This window comes from Bos grunniens, chromosome 16 (assembly GCF_055505025.1).
Source record: "Bos grunniens cultivar Pamir isolate PY7600 chromosome 16, Bosgru_T2T1.0, whole genome shotgun sequence".
NCBI lineage: Eukaryota > Metazoa > Chordata > Mammalia > Artiodactyla > Bovidae > Bos > Bos grunniens.
The window spans coordinates 44,359,480-44,384,174 of record NC_141180.1 but is presented as its reverse complement, the minus strand read 5'-3'; positions in this window follow the sequence as shown (position 1 = coordinate 44,384,174).

The window sequence follows — 24,695 nt, the reverse complement described above, 5'->3', positions numbered from 1 at the left end:
TATACACTTACCAGTGCCATGACAGTTCCAAGCATGACCAGCAAAGATCAGAAAGTGGGCAATTCCTATAAATTCCCACCCTTTCCCTGAAATAGTTGGAATAATCCTCCCTGTCATTAGCCTATGAAATTCATCAGTTCAGTACAGTTCAGTTCAGTCTCTCAGTCATGTCTAACTCTTTGCAACCCCAAGGACTGCAGCACGCCAGGCCTCCCTGTCCATCACCAATTCCTGGAGCTTGCTCAAACTCATGTCCATCGAGTCAGTGATGCCATCCAACCATCTCATCCTCTGACATCCCCTTCTCCTACTGCCTTTAATCTTTCCCAGCATCAGGGTCTTTTCAAATGAATCAGTTCTTCGCATCAGGTGGCCGAAGTTTTGGAGTTTCAGCTTCAGCACCAGTCCTTCCAATGAATATTCTGGACTGATTTCCTTTAGGATTGACTGGTTTGATCTCCTTGCTGTCCAAGGAACTCTCAAGAGTCTTCTCCAATACCACAGTACAAAAGCATCAATTCTTCAGCGCTCAGCTTTCTTTATGGTCCAAATCTCACATCCATACATGACTACTGGAAAAACCAAAGCTTTGACTAGATGGACCTTTGTTGGCAAGGTAATGTCTCTGCTTTTTAATATGCTGCCTAGGTTGGACATAGCTTTTCTTCCAAGGAGCAAGCGTCTTTTGATTTCATGGCTGCACTCACCATCTGCTGTGACTTTGGAGCCCAAGAAAATAAAGTCTATCAGCCCCCAGAAAAGTCTACAGTCTGTAGCCAAAGCATAGAAAAGGGCAGCCAACAACACAAAAAACATTTAGACACTAACTGCCCTGCTGCAGCCAAATATCATTGAATAGAACTATGGCCCACCCCGGCCCAAAGCAGCAAATCTGAGTAGGGAACCTCAACTTCCACCATCGTGAAGTTGTAATGAAGTGCACCACCCAGCCCACTGTGGTGGTGTCAGAGATGGCCAAGTAGAAAGCCAGGACTTCCTGCCACTGGTAGGCAGCCCTAAACCACCCCTCCCCCCAAGTGGGGAATCTACCCAGCAGTAATGAGGCATACCTCCCAGAGGGGAGATGTCAGAGGAGACCTAGGGGAGAATGGGAAATTTTCACCACCACGCAGTGCCCATGAAGACACCCCACTACTGGAACTCAGATTCCCAATAGCAGTAATAAGGAGCTTCCCTAACCCCCACACTTGAGTGTTAATGGGGACCGAGTGGTGAACCTGGCTTTCCACCCTGCCTGAATATAATAGAGTGGCAGCTTCACTTCCCCTGTCAGATTGGTGTCAGCCAAGATCCACTAAAAAGAGTAGGTTCAAATAAGATCCAGAGCCTCAGAACACAATACAAAAAGCTTACATTTCAATAAAAAATCACTGATCATCCCCAAAACCAGGAGGATCTTAAACTGAATGCAAAAAGATATTCAACAGATGCCAACACTAAGATGACAGAGATATTAGACTTAACTGACAAAGATTTTAAAGCAGCCAATGATGAAATTGCTTCAATAGCAATTGTGAATGTGGTTGAAACATTTTTTTTTAATAGGAGGCCTCAGCAAAGAAGTAGGAGTTATATAAAAGAACTAAATGGAAATTTCAGAATAGAAAAATACAGTAATCAAAATAAGATCTCAGTATATGGGCTCATATATATTCTCTATTGCTGATGTGATAAATTATCACAATTTAGTAGCTTAAAACAATACCAACCTATTTCTTATAGTTCTGGATGTTAGAATTCCAAAGTGGGTCTCACTGGCTAAAACCAAAGTGTATCAAACCTGTATTACTTTATTGAGACTCCAGTGGGGAGTCTGTTTCCTTGCCTTTTCCAGCTTCTCAAGGCTGCCCTCATTCCTTGACTTGTAAATCCTTTCCGTCTTCAAAGCCAGCAATGTCCGTTGAATCTTTCTCATATCACATTACTCAGACATTGAGTATGCCTGCCTTTCTCTTGCACCTATAAAGATCCTTGAGGTTATAGTGGGCCCACTGGAAGAATCCAGTATAATCTCCCCATCTCAAGGTCTTTCATCACATTGGTTACCTTTTTGTCAACTGAGGTAACATAGTCACAAGTTTTAGGGATTAGGAAATGGTAATCTTTGAGGGGGCATTCTGCCCACCACAATCTGCTCCCAAATATTCATGCCCATCCCACATACAAAATTCATTCACCACATCCTAATGCTGTCAAAAGTTTTCATAGATTACTGCCTCAACTCAAAATCCACACCATCTAAGTCACTTTAAATAGGTATGAGAAAGACTGATTATAATCCAGCCTAGGGCAGAATTCCTCTGCATACATGAACTCATAAACTAGAAAACAAGTTATCAGCTCCTAAAATGCAGTGACTGACAGGCATAGAAAAGCAGCTATAGACATTCCCATTCAAAAGCGAAACTGGGACAGGAAAAACAGTTATCAGTCCCAAGCAATTTTGAAATCCAGCTGGGCAAATTTCATTTGGTTTCAAGGCTTCTGTGGCTCAAGGCTCCATTTTCTATATACAAAGTTTCACCCTTGAAGTTAACCTTTCTTTCTTTTGAAAGGTAGCACTTATTTACAGCTGAATAGTTTAATCCTATATTATATCTGTAGAATTGGAGGGTGGGGGGGTGGTTGTCTAACAGCTCTATAACTGTTAAAAAAAAATGAATTAGCACATAATAAAAAATTGTCCAAGCTCAAATGCTATCACTGGAGAATTGTCACAAACATTTAAAGATGAATTAATACCTATTCTATACAATCTCTTGCTAAAGATAGAGGAGGAGGAGGGAACATCTCTTAATTCATTTTCTAAAGCTGCTGCTGCTAAGTCACTTCAGTCGTGTCTGACTCTGTGTGACCCCTGAGACAGCAGCCCAATAGGCTCCTCCATCCCTGGGATTCTCCAGGCAAGAACACTGGAGTGGGTTGCCATTTCCTTCTCCAATGCATAAAAGTGAAAAGTGAAAGTGAAAGTGAAGTCGCTCAGTCGTGTCTGACTCCTAGCGACCCCATGGACTGCAGCCTACCAGACTCCTCCATCCATGGGATTCTCCAGGCAAGAGTACTGGAGTGGGGTGCCACTGCCTTCACCCTTTCTAAAGCTAGTGTTACCCTAATACCAAAACTATAGACAGTACAAAAATAAATAAATAAATAAAACTACAGACAAATATCAAATATGCCTCATAAATATAAATGTAAAAATTCTTAACAAAATATTAACAAATAGAATTAAGTAATATAAAAGAACTCTAAAGTATGACCAAGTGGGGTTCATTCCAGAGATACAAGCCTGGTTCATTATTTGATAATCAATGATATCCATCGTATTAACAGGTTAAAAAGAAAGATCATATTAATTGATGCAAAAGATGTATTTGGCAAAGTAAGTTCAACACTCATTTTTGACAAAAACTCTCAGAAAAATAGCAATAGAAAGGAATTTCCTCAGCTTGGTAAAAGACTCTCTGTACAAAATTACAATAACATTATTCCTGATAGTGAAAGACTGAAAGCTTTCCCCCTAAGATCAGGATCAGGAAAGGATGTTCATTCTCACCACATTTATGCACCAATGTGTGGAACATTCTAGCCAGTGCAATCAGGCAGAGAAAAAAAGAAAAGAAAAAGAAAGAAAGGAAAAATGAAATATATAAACTTACTTAGATTTGAAAGGAAGAGCTAAAACTATCTCTTTTAGCAGATGACATGATTGCCATAGAAAATTCCAAGGAGTCTGCTGCTGCTGCTGCTGCTGCTAAGTCACTTCAGTCGTGTCCGACTCTGTGTGACCCCATAGATGGCAGCCCACCACGCTCCCCCGTCCCTGGGATTCTCCAGGCAAGAACACTGGAGTGGGTTGCCATTTCCTTCTCCAATGCATGAAAGTGAAAAGTGAAAATCAAGTCGCTCAGTCGTGTCCGACTTTTCATGACCCCATGGACTGCAGCCTACCAGGCTCCCCCGTCCATGGGATTTTCCAGGCAAGAGTACTGGAGTGGGGTGCCATTGCCTTCTCCATCCAAGGAGTCTACTAAGACAAAAAACTGTTCATCAGTGAGTTCAACAAGGCCTCAAGATTCAATATAAACATTTTTAAAAAATCAATTGTATTTTAATATACTAGCAATGGACATGTGGACTCTGAAATTAAAAATACAGTATCATTTAAAATTGTTCAAAAAAAAGAGAAGTACTTAGGTGTAAATTTTGCAAAGCATGTATAGGACTTGTATGCTTAAAAGTATTTAATGCTGATGGAAGATATCAAAGAAGACCTATATAAATGCAGTTGGCAAAGGGATAAACACATAGATTAGATGAACAGAATGAAGAATTCAGAATTCAGAACTAGACCCATAGAAATAACTTTTTGATAAGGATGCAAAAGCAACTCAGTGGAGGAAAGATACCTTTCAACAAATGATGCTGGAGTTCTTGGACTAAAAGTAGCTCAAAATGGATCACAGATTTAAATGTAAATGTAAAACTATAAAATGATTTAAAATCATAGAAAATATTTAGGATCTAACACTTGACAGAAAGTTCTTAAATTTGATAACAAAAGTGTGATTCATAAGAGGAAAACAATAAATTTACTTTATCAAAAAATATTTAATTGCTTTGCTATAGACCCTGTTCAAAAGCATCAATTCTTCGGTGTTCAGCCTTCTTCACAGTCCAACTCTCACACCCGTACATGACCACGAGAAAAACCATAGCCTTAACTAGACAAACCTTTGTTGGCAAAGTAATGTCTCTGCTTTTGAATATGTTATCTAGGTTGGTCATAACTTTCCTTCCAAGGAGTAAGCATCTTTTAATTTCATGGCTGCAGTCACCATCTACAGTGATTTTGGAGCCCCAAAAATAAAGTCTGGTGTTGAAGAAGACTCTTGAGAGTCCCTTGGACTGCAAGGAGATCCAACCAGTCCATTCTGAAAGAGATCAGCCCTGGGATTTCTTTGGAGGGAATGAGCTAAAGCTGAAACTCCAGTACTTTGGCCACCTCATGCAAAGAGTTGACTCATTGGAAAAGAGTCTGATGCTGGGAGGGATTGGGGGCAGGAGGAGAAAGGGATGACAGAGGATGAGATGGCTGGATGGCATCACTGACTCGATGGACATGAGTCTGAGTGAACTGTGGGAGTTGGTGATGGACAGGGAGGCTTGGTGTGCTGCGATTCATGGGGTCACAGAGTCAGACACGACTGAGTGAACTGAACTGAACTGATAGACCCTGTTAAGAGGATGAAAAGATAAGCTTTACAGAGGGAGAAAATATTCACAAATCACACATCTGACTAAGGACTAGTATTTAGAATGAAAAAAGAACTCTCAATACTCAGTTTAAAAAATCTAATTAGAAAATGGCCAAAAGATATGAATAGATTTGTTTTTTTAACATTTCATGCAATCTATTTTAAAACATGATTTTTTCTTAACATATTGCTAGAACAGTCTTATATGCATCAGTGTTCAGTCCCTTTTTTTCTTTTTTTATTGAAGTGTAGTTGATTTACAATGTTATATAAGTTTCAAGTCTACAGCAAAGTGATTCATATATATATATTAAATATATATAATATATATATTCTTTTTCAGATTCTTTTCCCTTTGTGTTATTATAAAATATTGAATAAAATCCCATTTTTTACAGTAGGTCCTTGTTGATTATCTATTTTATTTACAGTAGTGTGTATATGCTAGTCCCAGATGTCTAATTTATCCCCACTTCCCACACTTTCCCTTTTGGTGGCTATAGTTTATTTTATATGTCTGTGAGTTTATTTCTGTTTTGTATATAAGTTCATTTGTATCATTTTTCTAGATTCTACATATGAGTGATATTTGTCTTTCTCTGTCTGATTTATTTCACTGAATAGGATAATCTTTAGGCCCATCCATATTGCTGAAAATGGCATTATTTTATTCTTTTTCATGGCTGAATCATATTCTTGTGTGTGTGTGTGTATGTGTGTGTGTGTATCATATCTTCTTTATGCATTCACCTGTCAATGAATATTTAGGCTGCTTCCATATCTTGGCTTTTGTAAATAGTGCTGCTATGAACACATATGGTCAGGTATGGATGTGAGAGTTGGACTGTGAAGAAGGCTGAGTGCCAAAGAATTGATGCTTTTGAACTGTGGTGTTGGAGAAGACTCTTGAGAGTCCCTTGGACTGCAAGGAGATCCAACCAGTCCATTCTGAAGGACATCAGCCCTGGGATTTCTTTGGAAGGAATGATGCTAAAGCTGAAACTCCAGTACTTTGGCCACCTCATGCGAAGAGTTGACTCATTGGAAAAGACTCTGATGCTGGGAGGGATTGAGGGAAAGAGGAGAAGGGGACGACAGAGGATGAGATGGCTGGATGACATCACTGACTCGATGGACATGAGTCTGAGTGAACTGTGGGAGTTGGTGATGGACAGGGAGGCCTGGCACGCTGCGATTCATGGGGTCGCAAAGAGTCAGACACGACTGAGTGACTGATCTGATCTGATCTGATGAACACTGAATGAACACTATCTTTTTAAATTAAAGTTCCTTTCTTTTTCAGATCTATCACCAGGAGTCAGATTGCTGGATTATATGGTAGTTCTATTTTTATTTTTTTAAGGAAACTCCTTACTGGTTTTCATAGTGGCTATACCAATTTACCGGAGAAGGCAATGGCACCCCACTCCAGTACTCTTGTCTGGAAAATCCCACGGACGGAGGAGCTGGTGGGCTGCAGTCCATGGAGTCACTCAGAGTTGGACATGACTGAGTAACTTCACTTTCACTTTTCACTTTCATGCATTGGAGAAGGAAATGGCAACCCACTCCAGTGTTCTTGCCTGGAGAATCCCAGGGAAGGGGGACCCTGGTGGGCTGCCATCTATGGGGTCGCACAGAGTCAGACATGACTGAAGCGACTTAACAGCAGCAGCAGCAGCATACCAATTTACATTCCCGCCAGCAGTATGTAACAGTTCCCTTTTCTCCACATCCTCTCCAGTATTTATTATTTGTAGACTTTTTGATAATGGCCATGCTAATCAGTGTGAGGTGATACCTCATTGTAGTTTTGATTTGCATTTTTCTAATAATTAGCAATATTGAGCACCTTTTCATATGTCTGTTGGTCAACTGTAGGTCATGAACAGGTTTTTCACCAAAGAGGATGTACAGATGATAAATAAGTACATGGAAAGATGTTCAACATCGTTAGCCACCAGGAAAGTGCAATTTAAAACCATAAGGAGATATCACTACAAACCCATCAGGATGACTAAAGTAAAAAATAGTGACAACACCATATGTTGGTAAAGGTGTGGGAAACTGGGTCACTCATGCAATGCGAATATCAAATGCTAAAGGCACTCTGGTATACAGTTTGGCAGTTCCTAAAAAACTAAACATGGGACTACCATATGACCCATAATTGGATTCTTGGGCATTTACTGCAAAGAAATGAAGACCTGTGTTCACACAAAAAAGCTGTACAAAAGGATTTGTTCATAGAGGCACCAAACTAGAAATCACCCAAATATCCTCCAATGAGTGGTTAAACCACACTTCACTGAATACTACTCAGCAACAAAAAGAAACAAAATATTCATACATGCAACAGTCTGGATAAATCTCCAGATAATCATGCTGAATGGAAAAAGTCAGTCCCCTAATACTGTGGAGAAGGACATGGCAACCCGCTCCAGTGTTCTTGCCTGGAGAATCCCAGGGACGGGGGAGCCTGGTGGGCTGCCGTCTATGGGGTCGCACAGAGTCGGACACGACTGAAATGACTTAGCAGCAGCAGCAAATACTGTGTTACTTGATTTATCTAACATTCTATAAAAGTCAAAATTACAGAAACGGAGGACAGATTTGTGGTTGCCAAAGGTTAAGGAGGTGATGGGTGTGGGAAGGAAGCATCGTTACTGTTGTTCCGTCTCGCTCAGTTGTGTCCATCTCTTTGTGACTCCATGGACTTCAGCACGCCAGGTTCCTCTGTCCTTCTCTATCTCCTGGAGTTTGCTCAAACTCATGTCCATTGAGTCAGTGATGCTATCCAAATATCCCATATTCTGCCACCCCCTTCTCCTTTTGCCTTCAATCTTGCCCAGCATCTGTTTTCTCCAGTAAGCTGAGTCCTTTCTAATGAATCAGCTCTTCACATCAGATGACCAAAGTATTGGACATTCAGCTTTAGCAACAGTCCTTCCAATGAATATTAAGGGTTGATTTCCTTTAGGATTGACTGGCTTGATCTCCTTACAGTCCAAGGGACTCTCAAGAGTCTTCTCCAGCACCACAGTTCAAAAGCATCAACTCTTTGGTGCTCAGCCATCTTTATGGTCCAACTCTCACATCCATACATGACCACTGGAAGAACCATAGCTTTGACCATACAGATGAAAGTAAAAGTGTTAGTCACTCAGTCATGTCCAACTCTTCGCAACCTCATGGGCTCTAACCCGCCCCACTTCTCTGTCAATGGGATTCTCCAGGCAAGAATACTGGAGTGGGTTGCCAGTCCCTTCTCCAGGAGGTCTTCCCAACCCAGGAATTGAACCAATTGTCGGCGGATTCTTTACCATCTAAGCTACCAAGACTATACAGATACGTGGCTGTAAAAGGACAATATGAGAAGATGTTCTACATAGAGACTCTAGCCGGATCAATCTGGGTTGTAATATTGCAAAATGTTAACCACCGGGGCAGGGAAAGAAAATGGGTAAAAAGATACTGGGGATCTCTGTGTTATTTCTTACAACTGCACGTGAACCTATAATTATTTCAAAATAAAAAGTTGAATTTTTGAAAAAGGTTTTAGTGTAACTTCACATAAAAATTGGCATGTGGCTAAAATGGGGAGCTGATGTGAAGTAAGCTGCAGCTCAAGCTTGGGCATGCACTTAACAGGCCACCGTAGTCCCCGCCACTGCCTATCATCTCCCTATCACCTACTCAGGATTCTCTGCTATCTATTATCTAGCCCGCCCTGCTCATTTTCTTACATCCAGTAAGAGCCATGTAGGGCATTAATTTCCCACTTTTATTAACTCAGACTCCTGACATCAGCAAAGCAGGGTAGGAACAAAGTTCAGTCATGCTGAGATATTAACTCATGGAAATTTCTTCGTTCTTTACATCTCGTGTCTGAAAACTGTGCCTGAGAAATGATACCATAGACTGGAAACCCTTGAAAGTCAGACAGACCTAAGTTAAAATCAGGGCTTTCCCAGCTGACCTTGAGCACATGACTTGAAGTTTCAGATTCTCCCTTATAAACTGGCAACAATAATACGTAACTCCACCTAAAACACCTACTACCACAGCATAGGGGCTCCTTAATATGTCCCCCCAATAGCAACAGGATGCCCCTTATTTTCGTATTATTTCTGATTCCTCCTAGTAAACAACCGCCTCTGTTAAAAGAGGTTGTTTCCCTCTGGAGCTATATACATTTATATTTATATAAAGTATATATATTTACTGCTAACTGGGAACTTCTGTGTCACTTTGCTTAGCACCTTTCTCACACTATCTCACCATCCTCACAATAATCCTGCAAAACAGGTGCTTACTTATATTAAGTCCATCTTGCAAATGAAGAATTTGAGGCATAGAATTATTTGGTGACTTAAGTTTTTGCCAATAAATCTGCCTCTAGAATCTGTGCTTTTAGCTAGCTTTTCCACTGCTAGCTAAAAGCTGTGTCCAGCTTGGCAGTGTCCAGCTTGGCAGTGTTTGGCAGAGGGAGGTTTGTCTCCAGGGTCTCCCCAGGGACTAACTCTTTGGGGTGATCTTGCCTGTTACAAAGGTAAGGCTGACAATGATATAGTCCTGGTTAGCTTCAGTTTACAGCCTCAGAAAGACTTAGAATCCCTCTCTCTTTCACCCTCCTGCCCTGACACATGATATTTGTTAGGATGAATCTCTGATGCAGGTACCTGCAGGCTGCAATGTGTTGGGAGGTTTTCAGATTCCAATCGCCAAGCACAGGGTGTTATTATCAAGGACATTTTCCTACAGCAGCATTATTGGCATCTCTTTCACAATCCAATGATCTTTTATTGGCACGAACATATATTGGCCAAGAGAAGGGGACAAAAAACACACAAAACGGGCTGAGTGAAATACCAGCTCTCCCCTGAGGATGGGCTGCTGGCTGAGCTGCTCAAATCTTGTCACTCACCGGAGATGAACAGACTCAAGAACAACAGGACACTCCCTGGCTTTTGACAGAGTGTCCAGGAGCTTCCCAGGATACGAAACTCGAGAAGTGCCTGAGGCTTATTTCTCAATGGCTGGGACTCTTCAGTAACACAAAGCTGGATTTGATTCCTGGCTGCCCCAATTCTCAGCTATGTCAACTTGGCCAAGGTTCTTAATCTCTCTCGCTAAGCCTCAGTTTTCCATTTTGTAAAATGGACATAATAATCATAGTAATCATAATCATAGCCTTCAAAGGAAATATATGAGGTGATAGGAAATGAGCTTATACACAGTAAGCCCTCAATAAACATTAGTATAATCACATTAATGGTGAAATTTGTGATAAGCCAGAAAGAAATAATAGCCATCAGTATTATTAAAAATGATAGGATTTATAATAGGTCAGGAAAATTAGTTAGTCATTATCAGCAAAAAAAGTCAGAGGAAAAAAATGACAAAACCTCAAAAGAGTGTCCCAGGGGAAGCTTTCTTCCCACAAAAGTTGCATTTGTCAGAAATTCTCTGCCTTTGCATGTTTTAAAATTGAAACCTGTTTTCCTATTAGATAATAATTCCAGAAATGTTCTCTGTTCAATTTTGATAAATTTAATCTTTTCTTTAAATAATGTTCTAGCTTCGTCTATTTTTATCTTTGTGACCTTGGGCAACATTGTTTACCTCTTTATCAATTTTCCTATCTATAATAGTAAGTTCTGGAATCACTTGAGATAATGCACATGTAAGTGCTTTGCAAAAGTAGAAACCTCCCCCTTCTCCAAAGAAGTGGCTTCCCTTGTAGTTCAGTTGGTAAAGAATCTGCCTGCAATGCAGGAGACCCAGGTTCAATCCCTGTGTTGGGAAGATCCCCTGGAGAAGGAAATGGCAACCCACTCCAGTATTCTTGCCTGGAGAAATTCTCCATAGAAATGCGGAGTTATAATGACTCCAGTGTTACCCTCAACCATGCTCTTAAGACATTTGTGGGGACTTCCCTCATGGTCCAATTTTTAAGACTTCTCCTTTCAGTACAGGCAGTGTGGGTTCAATCCCTGGTCATGGAGCTAAGATCCAAATGCCTCCTGGCTAGAAAACCAAAACATAAAACAGAAGCAATATTTGAACAAATTCAATAAAGACTTTTAAAAAACAGTCCACATTAAAAAAAAGTTAAAAAAAAAAGACTTTTGTGAAGTATACTTTCAGTTAGAAAATAACAACCATTTAATTTGTTATAAAAGTTTGAATTTTGTGTAGCAAATTATCTTCATAGAAGGCAAAACTTTGGAGAAAACTATGAGGTACAAGCTTTTAATGTGAAGAAGTTTTAGCAGTTTCATAAGTTAAAGTTCCTACCCTAAGACCTAGGAATTCCACTCCTAGCTATTTGAGAAAACTAAAAAGAATTATCTACAAACAGCCTTATATAAAAGTGTTCATAGCAGATTTACTTATTATAACGAAAGTTGGAAGTGCTCCATATGTTTGTCAGCAGAAAAATGAATAAGCAAGGTCTGTGTAGTCATACTTACCAATTAAAAAAGTAACAAACTACTGATACATGAAACAACACAGAAAAGTTACATAAATAGTATGCAGAATGAAAGCGTATGATTCCACTCATATGAAATTCTAGAACCTACAGTGCTGTAAATCAGATCACTGTTTGCTTCTTAGGGGGTAAAGAGAGTTGACTGGGAAGAAGTAAGAGGAAATGCTCTAGTAAGATTAAAATATCCTGTGTCAAATTGCCAACATCCGCTGGATCATGGAAAAAGCAAGAGAGTTCCAGAAAAACATCTATTTCTGCTTTATTGACTCTGCCAAAGCCTTTGACTGTGTGGATCACAATAAACTGTGGAAAATTCTGAAAGAGATGGGAATACCAGACCACCTGACCTGCCTCTTGAGAAATCTGTATGCAGGTCAGGAAGCAACAGTTAGAATTGGACATGGAACAACAGACAGAACTGGACACGGAACAACAGACTGGTTCCAAATAGGAAAAGGAGTACGTCAAGGCTGTATATTATCACCCTGCTTGTTTAACTTATATGCAGAGTACATCATGAGAAACGCTGGACTGGAAGAAACACAAGCCGGAATCAAGATTGCCAGGAGAAATATCAATAACCTCAGATATGCAGATGACACCACCCTTATGGCAGAAAGCCTCTTGATGAAAGTGAAAGTGGAGAGTGAAAAAGTTGGCTTAAGGCTCAACATTCAGAAAACGAAGATCATGGCATCCGGTCCCATCACTCCATGGGAAATAGATGGGAAAACAGTGGAAACAATGTCAGACTTTACTTTTTTGGGCTCCAAAATCACGGCAGATAGTGACTGCAGCCGTGAAATTAAAAGACGCTTACTCCTTGGAAGGAAAGTTATGACCAACCTAGATAGCATATTCAAAAGCAGAGACATTACTTTGCCAACAAAGGTCCATCTAGTCAAGGCTATGGTTTTTCCTGTGGTCATGTATGGATGTGAGAGTTGGACTATGAAGAAGGCTGAGCGCTGAAGAATTGATGCTTTTGAACTGTGGTGTTGGAGAAGACTCCTGAGAGTCCCTTGGACTTCAAGGAGATCCAACCAGTCCATTCTGAAGGAGATCAGCCCTGGGATTTCTTTGGAGGGAATGATGCTGAAGCTGAAACTCCAGTACTTTGGCCACCTCATGCAAAGAGTTGACTCATTGGAAAAGACTCTGATGCTGGGAGGGATTGGGGGCAGGAGGAGAAGGGGACGACAGAGGAGGAGATGGCTGGATGACATCACTGACTTGATGGGCGTGAGTCTGAGTGAACTCCGGGAGATGGTGATGGACAGGGAGGCCTGGCGTGCTGAGATTCATGGGGTTGCAAAGAGTCAGACATGACTGAGCGACTGAACTGAACTGAACTGAACTGATACACTGATCATAATTGGCGATAGCTACACTTAAAATTTGACCACTTCACTGTATTCAATTATATCCCAGTAAATCAAACAAACTTTATAAGATAATGCTGAGGGAAATTTTGGGAGATGTAAATGCTCTAAAACTGGATTGTGGTGGTGGTTGCAACCGTATGCATTTATTAAAAATAACTAGCTGGTAGAGCCACTACAGAGAACAGAAGGAAGGCCCCTTAAGAAGCTAAAGTAGAGCTACTATGTGATCCAGCAATCCCACTCCTGGGCATTTATCCAGAGAAAAACATGATCCAAAAGGATATACATACCCCAATGTTTGTTGCAGCACCATTTACAATAGCCAAGACTTGGAGGCAACCTAAATGTCCATTGACAGAGAATTGGATATAAAAGATATGGTACATATATACAATGGAATATTGTTGTTGTTTACTCCCTCAGTCGTGCCCAACTCTTTTGCAAACTCATGGACTACATGCCACCAGGTACCTCTGTCCAGGGGATTTCCCAGGCAAGAATACTGGAGTGGTTTTCATCTCCTTCTCCAGAGGATCTTCCTGACCCAGGGATGAAACATGACTCTCCTGCACTGCAGGCAGATTCTTTAACCCTGAGTCATCAGGGAAGCCCATGATGGAATATTATTCAGTATTAAAAATAAAGAAATAATGCCATTTGCAGCAACTAAGATGAACCTAGAGATTTTCATACTCAGTCAAGTCAGACAATGAAAGAGAAATACCATATAATTTTGCTTGTATGCATAAAAGAAAGAAATGATACAATGAAATTATATATAAAATAAAAACAAACTCACGAATTTGTAGAATGAACTTATGGTTACCAGAGAGGAAGGGTAGATGGAAGGGATTGTTAGCGAGTTTGGGACTGACATGTACATACTGCTATAAAATGGATAATCAGGAAGGATCTACTCTATAGCACAGGGAACTCTGCTTAATATTATGTAACAACCTAAGTGGAAAAAGAATTTGAAAAAACATATATACATGTATATGTATACCTGAATCACTTTTCTGTACGCCTGAAACTATCATAACATTGTTAATCGACTATCAGTTCAGTTCAGTTCAGTCGCTCAGTCGTGTCCAACTCTTTGCGACCCCATGAATCACAGCACGCCAGGCCTCCTTGTCCATCACCAACTCCCACAGTTCACTCAGACTCACGTCCATTGAGTCAGTGATGCCATCCAGCCATCTCCTCCTCTGTCATCTCTTTCTCCTCCTGCTCCCAATCCCTCCCAGCATCAGAGTCTTTTCCAATGAGTCAACTCTTCGCATGAGGTGGCCAAAGTACTGGAGTTTCAGCTTTAGCATCATTCCTTCCAAAGAACACCCAGGACTGATCTCCTTTAGAATGGACTGGTTGGATCTCCTTGCAGTCCAAGGGACTCTCAAGAGTCTTCTCCAACACCACTGTTCAAAAGCATCAATTCTTCAGCGCTCAGCCTTCTTCATAGTCCAACTCTCACATCCATACATGACAACTGGAAAAACCATAGCCTTGACTAGATGGACCTTTGTTGGCAAAGTAATGTCTCTGCTTTTGAATATGCTATCTAGGTTGGTCATAACTTTCCTTTCAAGGAGTAAGCGTCTTTTAATTTCATGGCTGCAGTCACCATCTGCAGTGATTTTGGAGCCCCAAAAAATAAAGTCTGACACTGTTTCCACTGTTTCCCCATCTATTTCCCATGAAGTGATAGGAACAGATGCCATGATCTTAGTTTTCTGAATGTTGAGCTTTAAGCCAACTTTTTCACTCTCCATTTTCACTTTCATCAAGAGGCTTTTTAGTTCCTCTTCCCTTTCTGCCATAAGGGTGGTGTCATCTGCATATCTGAGGTTATTGATATTTCTCCCGGCAATCTTGATTCCAGTTGTGTTTCTTCCAGTCCATCATGAATACAGAGTTTTGTGTTTCTTCCAGTCCATCATGAGTACATGAGCATTTCTCATGATGTACTCTGCATAGAAGTTAAATAAGCAGGGTGAGAATATACAGCCTTGGCATACTCCTTTTCCTATTTGGAACCAGTCTGTTGTTCCATGTCCAGTTCTAACTGTTGCTTCCTGACCTGCATACAGGTTTCTCAAGAGGCAGGTCAGGTGGTCTGGTATTCCCATCTCTTTCAGAATTTTCCACAGTTTATTGTGATCCACACAGTCAAAGGCTTTGGCATAGTCAATAAAGCAGAAATAGATGGTTTTCTGGAACTCCCTTGCTTTTTCCATGATCCAGCAGATGTTGGCAATTTGATCTCTGGTTCCTCTGCCTTTTCTAAAACCAGCTTGAACATCTGGAAGTTCACGGTTCACATATTGCTGAAGCCTGGCTTGGAGAATTTTGAGCATTACTTTACTAGCGTGTGAGATGAGTGCAATTGTGTGGTAGTTCGAGCATTCTTTGGCATTGCCTTTTTTTGGGATTGGAATGAAAACTGACCTTTTCCAGTCCTGTGGCCACTACTGAGTTTTCCAAATTTGCTGGCATATTGAGTGCAGCACTTTCACAGCATCATCTTTCAGGATTTGAAATAGCTCAACTGGAATTCCATCACCTCCACTAGCTTTGTTCATAGTGATGCTTTCTAAGGCCCACTTGACTTCACATTCCAGGATGTCTGGCTCTAGGTGAGTGATCACACCATCGTGATGATCTGGGTCATGAAGATCTTTTTTGTACAGTTCTTCTGTGTATTCTTGCCATCTCTTCTTAATATCTTCTGCTTCTGTTAGGTCCATACCACTTCTGTCCTTTATCGAGCCCATCCTTGCATGAAATGTTCCCTTGGTATCTCTAATTTTCTTGAAGAGATCTCTAATTGACTATACTCCAATATAAAATCAAAAGTTTACAAAAAAGAATAAAGGAAACTTGCAAAACAGAAAACAATAAATAAAAATCATTAAAGTGTTCATTTATAATGATAAAATTTTATAGTATGTCATTATACCTCAATAAACTGTTGATTAAAAAGATAATGCACTCAGTATTGAAGTACTAACTAATGCAACAAAATAAGAAAAGGAAATAACAGGTATATAGATGGGGGGAAGAAGAAATAAAATAGTGTTTGCTTACAGATGACACAGTCATCCATGTATGAAATCCAAAATTATTAATAAGAAATAAACACTCATGGAACTAATAAGTGATTATAGCAAGATGGCAGGATACAGAGTTAATATGCAAGTCAATCCTATATACCAGCTATGAAAAAATGAAATTTGTAATTACAAACACAATACCATTAACATTCTCATCCCAAAAAATAAAATACTGAGGTATAAATTTAACAAAATACATACAAGATCTATATGAGGAAAACCACAAAATCCTGATGAAAGAAATCAAAGAACATGATAATTATATATTCCATGTTCATGGATAGGATGACTCATTATTGTCAACATGTCAGTTCTTCCAAAATTCATCTGTAGATTCAACGTAATACTAATCAAAATTGCAGCAAGTTATTTTGTGTATATCTATAAAATAAGTCTAAAGTGTGTATAAAAGGACAAGAAACCCAGAATAATCAACACGGTATTGAAGAACAAAATTCAAGGACTGAAGCTACCTGACTTTAAGACCTACAATAAAGTTACAGTAATCAAGACAGTGTGTTATTGATGGAATAATAGACCAATTGAACAAATAGAGAGCCTATAAATAGACCCACGTAAATAGAGTCCACTTTTCTTTGACAAAGGAACATAGGCAATGCAACGGAGCAAAGATAGTCTTTCAACAAATGGTGCTGGAACAACTGGACATCCATATGCAAAAAAAAAAAAAATCGAGACAAAGATATTACACCCTCCCAGAAATTAACTCAGAATGAAAGTAGACCCAAAGATAAAACTCCTGGAAAATAACATGGGAGAAGACCTGGGTGACCTTGGTTGTAATGGTGAAGTTTTGCATACAACACCAAAGGCAAGATCCATGAAAAAAACAAATGACAATTGGATTTCACTAAAATAAAAAAAAACTTCTGCTCTACAGAAGACAGCATTAAGAAAATGAAATGAGAACGTCAGTTTATATCAGTTATAACAAATACATGGCTCTGGTGGGGAATGTTGATAATGTTGGCTAGTGTGTTGGGAGAAGGAGTATATAGCTGTTGTTGAATTGTTGCTGATTAGTCACTAAGTCGTGTCCTACTCTTTTATGACCCCATGGACTATAGCCTGCCAGGCTCTTCTGTCCATGGGATTTCCCAGGCAAGAATACGGGAGTGGGTTGCCATTTCCTTCTCCAGGAGATCTTCTTGATTCAGGGATCAAAACTGCGTCTTCTGCATTGCAGGTGGGTTCTTTACCACTGAGCCACTACCTTTCTCTTAATTTTGCTGTGAACCTAAAACTTCTCTAAAAAAATAATAACTTAAAAAAGATAATACATATGGCTATTGGGGTACAGAGAAAAATAATTTCAGATTTCTGGGTACAACTTTTCTTCAGAGCAATTTAATGATGTATATCATGAGCCTTAAAGTAAGGATGCCCTCTGGCCAAGCAATTCCATTTTAGATATTTACCCTGAAAAAATAATTGAAGATACCTACAAAGATTTAAAGATACATACTGAACTGAAGTGTCATTCATAATAGTTAAAAACTGGAAGCATCTTAATGTCTACCGGAGCACATGACTGAAATATGTATGAATGTGTATACAAACAGTAGTTATTACGATAATGTCATAAATTAATATTGATCAACATAGAAAGCTTTTCACAACATATTAATAGAAAAAGCAAGTTGAAGAAAATATGCAGACAAGAGCATAATTAGTATTATTATGCAGTACTTTTAGTAGTATGCAATAACAGTATTATATAAAGAGTTCTGTAAGGGTCAACAACAAGGTGATAAGGATAGGTATTCTTTGTGGTAGGATTATGGGGAAAGCTTTCTACTCTTTCACAATAATTACATGTGCCTTTCACAAAAATATATTTTTATATATTAATATATATTTCAAAATCTTTAAAGTGAGTTAATAATGGGAAAAGAGATCATCAGGAACATGGTACATATATGGTACATGTGATAAATATGGAATTGTTAACGAGTTCTGAAAATCTGGTGCACGCTACCTTATGCAATGAGTGTGTATAAATTGGGTTGCACTTTCCATTATGCTAACAGAAGAAAAAGCTGCAAGAAAGGTAAGGAATCACTTGATTGTGTGAATAACAATTGCCACATATTTCTGTCTTGGAAGTGCACATCATTTTAATTTTTAGTATTGCTTAAAACAGAAAATACCCAAATCATTATTCCTTTGGAATATCCTGGTCAAATTATTTATCACAATCATTTTAAGAAAGCCCTAGGTCAGTGCTGTGTTTTTACTTTCCTGATTTATATACAGGGTGCGACCACTTTCTCAGCTGTCCTGGGGACAGCTCCAAAGGGAAGAGTTCACAGGCTTAGGGAATTTGGTTCGTTTCTAGAATAGCTGAAACTTGTCTACATAAACAGGCAGATTTCATCTGCCTCTAACAGACCCTGATCAGGAAACAAAGCAATCTCCCTAACCAAGAGAAAAACAAAGAAAACAAGTACATCTGGGGAAATCGACCATTCAGAATATTTCTTTATGGAGACGTTAAGAATGAAAACATCTCAAAGTGCACTGTTCTCCAGACAGCCTGACCTCTAGGTGCAGATCAGCTCAGCCTGGTGCTGTCCCCATTTCAAGACAGAAGGAAGCTGAAACTCTGAAAGGACAACTTGCCCAGTTATGCCAAAAATCAGTGGTGAGGCTACGATTAGAATTGTCTCCCAAGTGCCAGGGGCTCTAATGGGTAAAGCAGACAATGGGGTGTGATGAAAAGACTAGTTGAGAAGTCAGAAAACCTGAGTTTCAGACTTGGCTTTGTCAGTTAGCCATGTGTCCGTAGGCAGCTACCTACCCTTTCAAGGACTGTGCCTCTTTATAACATGAGATGGTTCTCCTAGAAAATACATCAGGGTTCCTCTGTACTTTCCTACTAGTATAGTGGATAAGAATCTGTCTGCCAATGTAGGGGACACCGGTTCGATCTCTGGTCTGGGAAGATTCCATGTGCCGTGCAGCAACTAAGCTCTTGTGCCACAGTTGAAGCCTGCCGCCTAGAGCTGTACTCCACAGCAAGAGAAGCCACCGCAGTGAGAAGCGTGTGCACCGCAACTAGAGAGTAGCCCCTGGTCACCGTAACTAGAGAAAGCCCGCAGGCAGCAATGAAGACCCAGTGCAGCCACAAATAAAAAAATAGATAAACATAGTAGTATGTACATATCAAAAAAATTTTAAAAAGAAAGAAAATATATGAGAGTTCCTTGAAATCAAAATATCCTAGTTTCTAAGGAACTCACCCCTCCCCTTCCTCTAAGGAGGATTAAGGAGATTTAGTCCTTCAGGCTATTCTTGCCCCTCTATCCTCCCCCAGTCCACGGTTCTCTTGGGCACACCTGTCCTGTGATCACCAAGCTCTACAAGGTCAGGAAGATCCTCTCTGGGCTGCCTAAGCAGGTGCTGAAATGTTTACCCTGTTGCTGCTACCATTAGCTGCTGCTGCTGCTGCTAAGTTGCTTCAGTCGTGTCTGACTCTGTGACCCCATAGACGGCAGCCCAACAGGCTCCCCTGTCCCTGGGATTCTCCAGGCAAGAACACTGGAGTGGGCTGCCATTTCCTTCTCCATACCATTAGCTAGAGACATGCTAATTTCTTTTTTTTTTTTTTTTGCCTAATTAGATTAACAAGGCACACATAGGTCTGTAGATAAAGCACCATTGAATATACTTTGCAGAATAAATAAAAGTTTAATTTTCTTTAAACAGACATCAAGTGCTTGAGGATGTGTGAAACCCATAAGAGTGATTTCCTTGGGCAGCCTGCCTCTTCCAGGAGAAGGGGCTGCCTGAGTCTTGACCCAGAGAAGAAGACAAGTATTGGCACAGGGAGAGAGGGTTCTGCTACATTCAGCTAAACCCAAGTGAAAAGAGAGACAGAATGAACTAGGTTGTGCCATTAATCATTTCTCAAGTTCAGTTATCCTTATTGGTGTGACAAGGTAGACACATTGCCAAAGTCAATACAGAAGGCCTGTGTGCCTAAGGCAGGCTTTCGTGCTAACGGGGATTTTAATGTCAGACATTCTGTTCTGTGAATGTTTTCTAACATCCTTCTTGGCCTCCGGCTGCCATGTGTTGTGGTTATAATCTTGCTATTGAAGCTCAGAGGAATTAAGTTTGGGGTCCTCAAACCAAACTTATGGAAAGAGTCTTCTCTTCTGAAACCCTTTTATACTAATGAAAAACCTTGTGAACTTTTATTTATTTAGTTTTAATATATAGTACACTACAATAAGGACTTCCCAGGTGGGTGCTAGTGGTAAAGAACCTGCCACTGCCGAAGACTTGAGAGATGGGTATTCAGTCCCTGGGTCTGGAAGATCCCCTGGAGGAGGGCATGGCAACCCACTCCAGTATTCTTGCCTGGAGAATCCCATGGACAGAAGAGCCTAGTGGGCTACAGTCCATGGGGTTGCAAAGAGTTGGACGTGACTGAAGCAACTGAGCACACACACACACAATAATAATAAAAACAGACACGTAGTTTCAGGTAGGATATTATTAAAATAGCTCACTTCCTAGGCAGGTTTTTAAAATAAAATTCACCACCAAGAAAACTATCTAAAATTTCCTTATCAAAAATTCTTGCTGTAATGTTTACAATTCTGGTAAACACCTAATTAAGCTGTTAATGTCTAGATTCATCCAGCAAAGCACCTCCATCCTTAGGAAAAATGGGGATAGGGCTGTTTTGGGATTGGACAAGGTTTGATCTCATGATTTTAGTGACACAGACGTGCACTAGGTACTTATCACCCAGAGCCCAGCCTGAACTGTCAGGCTGAGAAGCACAGCAACAGATAAAATATAAATTACAGACAATAGTCAAAATCAGATCATGAGTAGATTGTGATTATGGCCAGAAAATATGGGATAATGGCTAAGCTTAATGTTTAAACAAATATTTATTTTAAAGGAGGTGAAAGGTGGAGATATAGCATATGTTTCAGATACAGCACATTTATGGCACAAGCTGCCATTCAGGGTACATGACCTATGGCACATTGCCTTCACCTCATGGCTGCTGCTGCTAAGTCACTTCAGTCGTGTCCGACTCTGTGTGACCCCATGGATGGCAGCCCACCAGGCTCCCCCATCCCTGGGATTCTCCAGGCAAGAACACTGGAGTGGGTTGCCATTTCCTTCTCCAATGCAGGAAAGTGAAAAGTGAAAGTGAAGTCACTCAGTCATGTCTGACTCTTAGCGACCCCATGGACTTCAACCTACCAGACTCCTCTGTCCATGGGATTTTCCAGGCAAGAGTACTGGAGTGGGGTGCCATTGCCTTCTCTGTCACCTCATGGCAGCATGCACTAACTATATTATGGGGCTATCATTTTTTGTGAGCTGCCTGTACTAAATGACTGACTGAATGCATTCATTCAAAAGCTAGAATATTTAAACTGCAAGGAATCTACAAAATCAGCTAGTACGATCCCTCTCATTTTACAAAAACTGAGATCTAGTTACTTTCATTTGCATATTTTGCTTAAGGTCAACATTTAACAAGTAAGATGATACTAGAATTCAGGTCTCTTGACTCTTGGAACAGTTAATGTTCCATTATCCCAGAGTCCTATTGCACACTTGGCATCTGTACTTTGCCCTTGACATATTCATATAAAAGTTAAAACTTAAGTGTACAAAGAGGCCAATGTTCACCAGCAATAAATCAACTGATAGGTAGATTTTTTCACTTCTTCTAAAAATTTACTTGTTCATTTCAGCAGTCTTTATTAGGTTATTGGTTGGTTTAGTTGGTTAAAAATACCTTGCAATTTACTGTAAAGACCAAGGGCATAATAAAAGCCTTCTTTATTTTGTAAGTTTAAAAGCATTCCCAGAGAAAGGTCATTGTTATTTTTATCACTAACATAATCACAACATCTAGTTATATGAAAAATATATATACACGTGTGTGTTTATATATATATATACACATACATGTGTGTATATACATATATATACATATATATGTTTGTATGTGTGTATATATATATACATGGGCTTCCCTTGTGGCTCAGCTGATAAAGAATCTGCCTGCAATGCAGGAGACCTGGGTTTGATCCCTGGGTTGGGAAATTCTCCTCGAAAAGGGAAAGGCTACCCACTCTAGTATTCTGGTCTGGAGAATTCCATGGACTCTATAGTCAATGGAGTTGCTAAGAGTCAGACAGGACTGAGTGACTTTCATATATATATATATAAATACCTTCTAAATATTTGAGTGGATTTTCAAAAGTTACACCTTTCAGGAATTAGAGGGTGGGACGAATGGATATAGTGACATGGAAGCATATACACTACCATGTGTAAAATAAACAATGGAAATTTGCTGTATGGCTCAGGGAGCTCAAACTCCCTGTAACAACCTAGAGCGGTGGGAAAGGGTGGAAGGTGGGAGGGAGGTTAATAAAGGAGGGGACACAAGTATACCTGTGGCTGACTAATGTTGATGTATGGCAGAGGCCAACACAATACTCCAAAGCAATTTTCCTTCAATTAAAAATAAGAAAGTTTAGGGGCAAAAAAACATAGTTACGTTTTTCAAAGCAACTCAGCACAACTGGTGAGAGTGGAGTACAGGGACAGGTTTGTCAGAGAGTAAGTGACATAACCAAACCAGTTGTGAACTTTCCGGCCCCCAGTCAAAGGCCTTGGAGAATTAACAAGTTCCCTGAGGCAGGATCTTAAATATCTATGTACACTCCAAGTGTTCTTATGTTCAAGATCTTTACTTATTTTAAAGATGTCAAAATTAAGTACTGGGATAAAATGAAGGACTAAGATTAATCAGTGAAGATCTCCATTCGTAAACCATTGGGGAGCTAGCATCCAAAGAATAGCATGTCATACTTTGATCAGGGAAATTAAAATGTTATCCCAAGAGATTCTATTTGTAAAACATTTTCCAAATTGAATTCCAGTTGCAGAAATATTTTTGGCAAGTCAACAGCAGGGGGCTGAGAGCCGGGCTATGCCAGGCTTAAGGAGGAGAAGCAAGAACTGATTAGCCTGACCCCACATGAAGAAGGGCAGATGGTTGCTAGACATCTGGTTTTAGCTGCTGGTCACCCTGTCTGTTCCCTAGACTCTAAGGTACAGAGAGTTGCTACACTGAAGACTGCATTTTAAAGATACAGGTGGCTGAGGGAGAGGGAGAAAAAAGTTTTGGGTCTTGAGATCTTGTGTTAGCCAGTCTCTAAAGTCCAGTAAATCTGATGCATTTACTACACCTGAAGTGCAGTGGAAATAGGACCCTGGACCAAATAGAGCTGTCCTAAAGTCTGCACTGGAGCCAGCCTGGTTCTCCTGCTAAACCTTGGCATTGCTATAAGCTGACCCTGTACTCAGGGCCAGGTCTTGGTGTTCTGTGAAAAAGAATCCATTTCACACATGAGTAGGGCAGGCTGCTCTGTGACATGATGCAGTCAGATCAAAACAAGAACACAGTGATCGTGTCTCAGCAGACAAAAACGTGATCACTGTCCAAACCTTCAAAATGACTCAGTGTCCCCTATCCTGACTAACATGCATGGCTGCTATTTCTTTACCAATTATATCTTTAACCTCGCTCTAGTCCACTTCCTCAATCACAGAATTAACTCTGCTTCCAGGCAGCATTCCGTTCAGAGCAAAGCCCTGCCTCTTTAAACCCTACCCAAATTCACCTAACAGAAGCAAGCCCAAATCCTTTCCTAAGTCCTCTTTTTTTTTTTTTTTCCTTTTTTGTAATTACACTGAAATCTGACTTTTAAAAAAATTGAAGTATAGTTGATTTACAATGTTGTGTTAGTTATTTTAAGATATTGACTATATTAATAGTCCCTTGTGCTATACAGTAGGTATTTGTTATTTATCTATTTTATGTATAATAGTGTATATCTGCTAATCCCAAACCCCTAATTTATGTTCCCCGTTCCTGCTTTAGTAACTGTTTGTTTTCTATGTCTATGTGTCTGTTTCTGTTTTATAAATAGGTTCATTTGTATCATTTTTAAGATTCCCCATACAAGTGATATGATATTTGTCTTTCTCTGCCAAGCTTACTTTACTTGGTATGATCATCTCCAGGTACACCCATGTTGTTGCATCCTAAGTCCTTTCTAACACCTTCTTACTGACATGCTCTATGGTTGCCCATGGTGAGAGTCTCCCTCTTTGCAAAGAGCAATAAATGCAAGTTGTTCAGCTACAAGTGAGCTTTGCTGGTCGTCAACTGAAAGACCAAGTAGCAATAGTGTTTATTCTGTGTCGAGCAGCGTGCTGACTTCTGGGCCTACAACTCTGAACAAGGCATCTTATCCTGGCTTCAGGAAGCTCACAATCCGATGGAGAAGACAAGGAGCAGCAGGCAGAGACTCTAACCTCCAGAGTGAGGAGTCAAACAAACTTC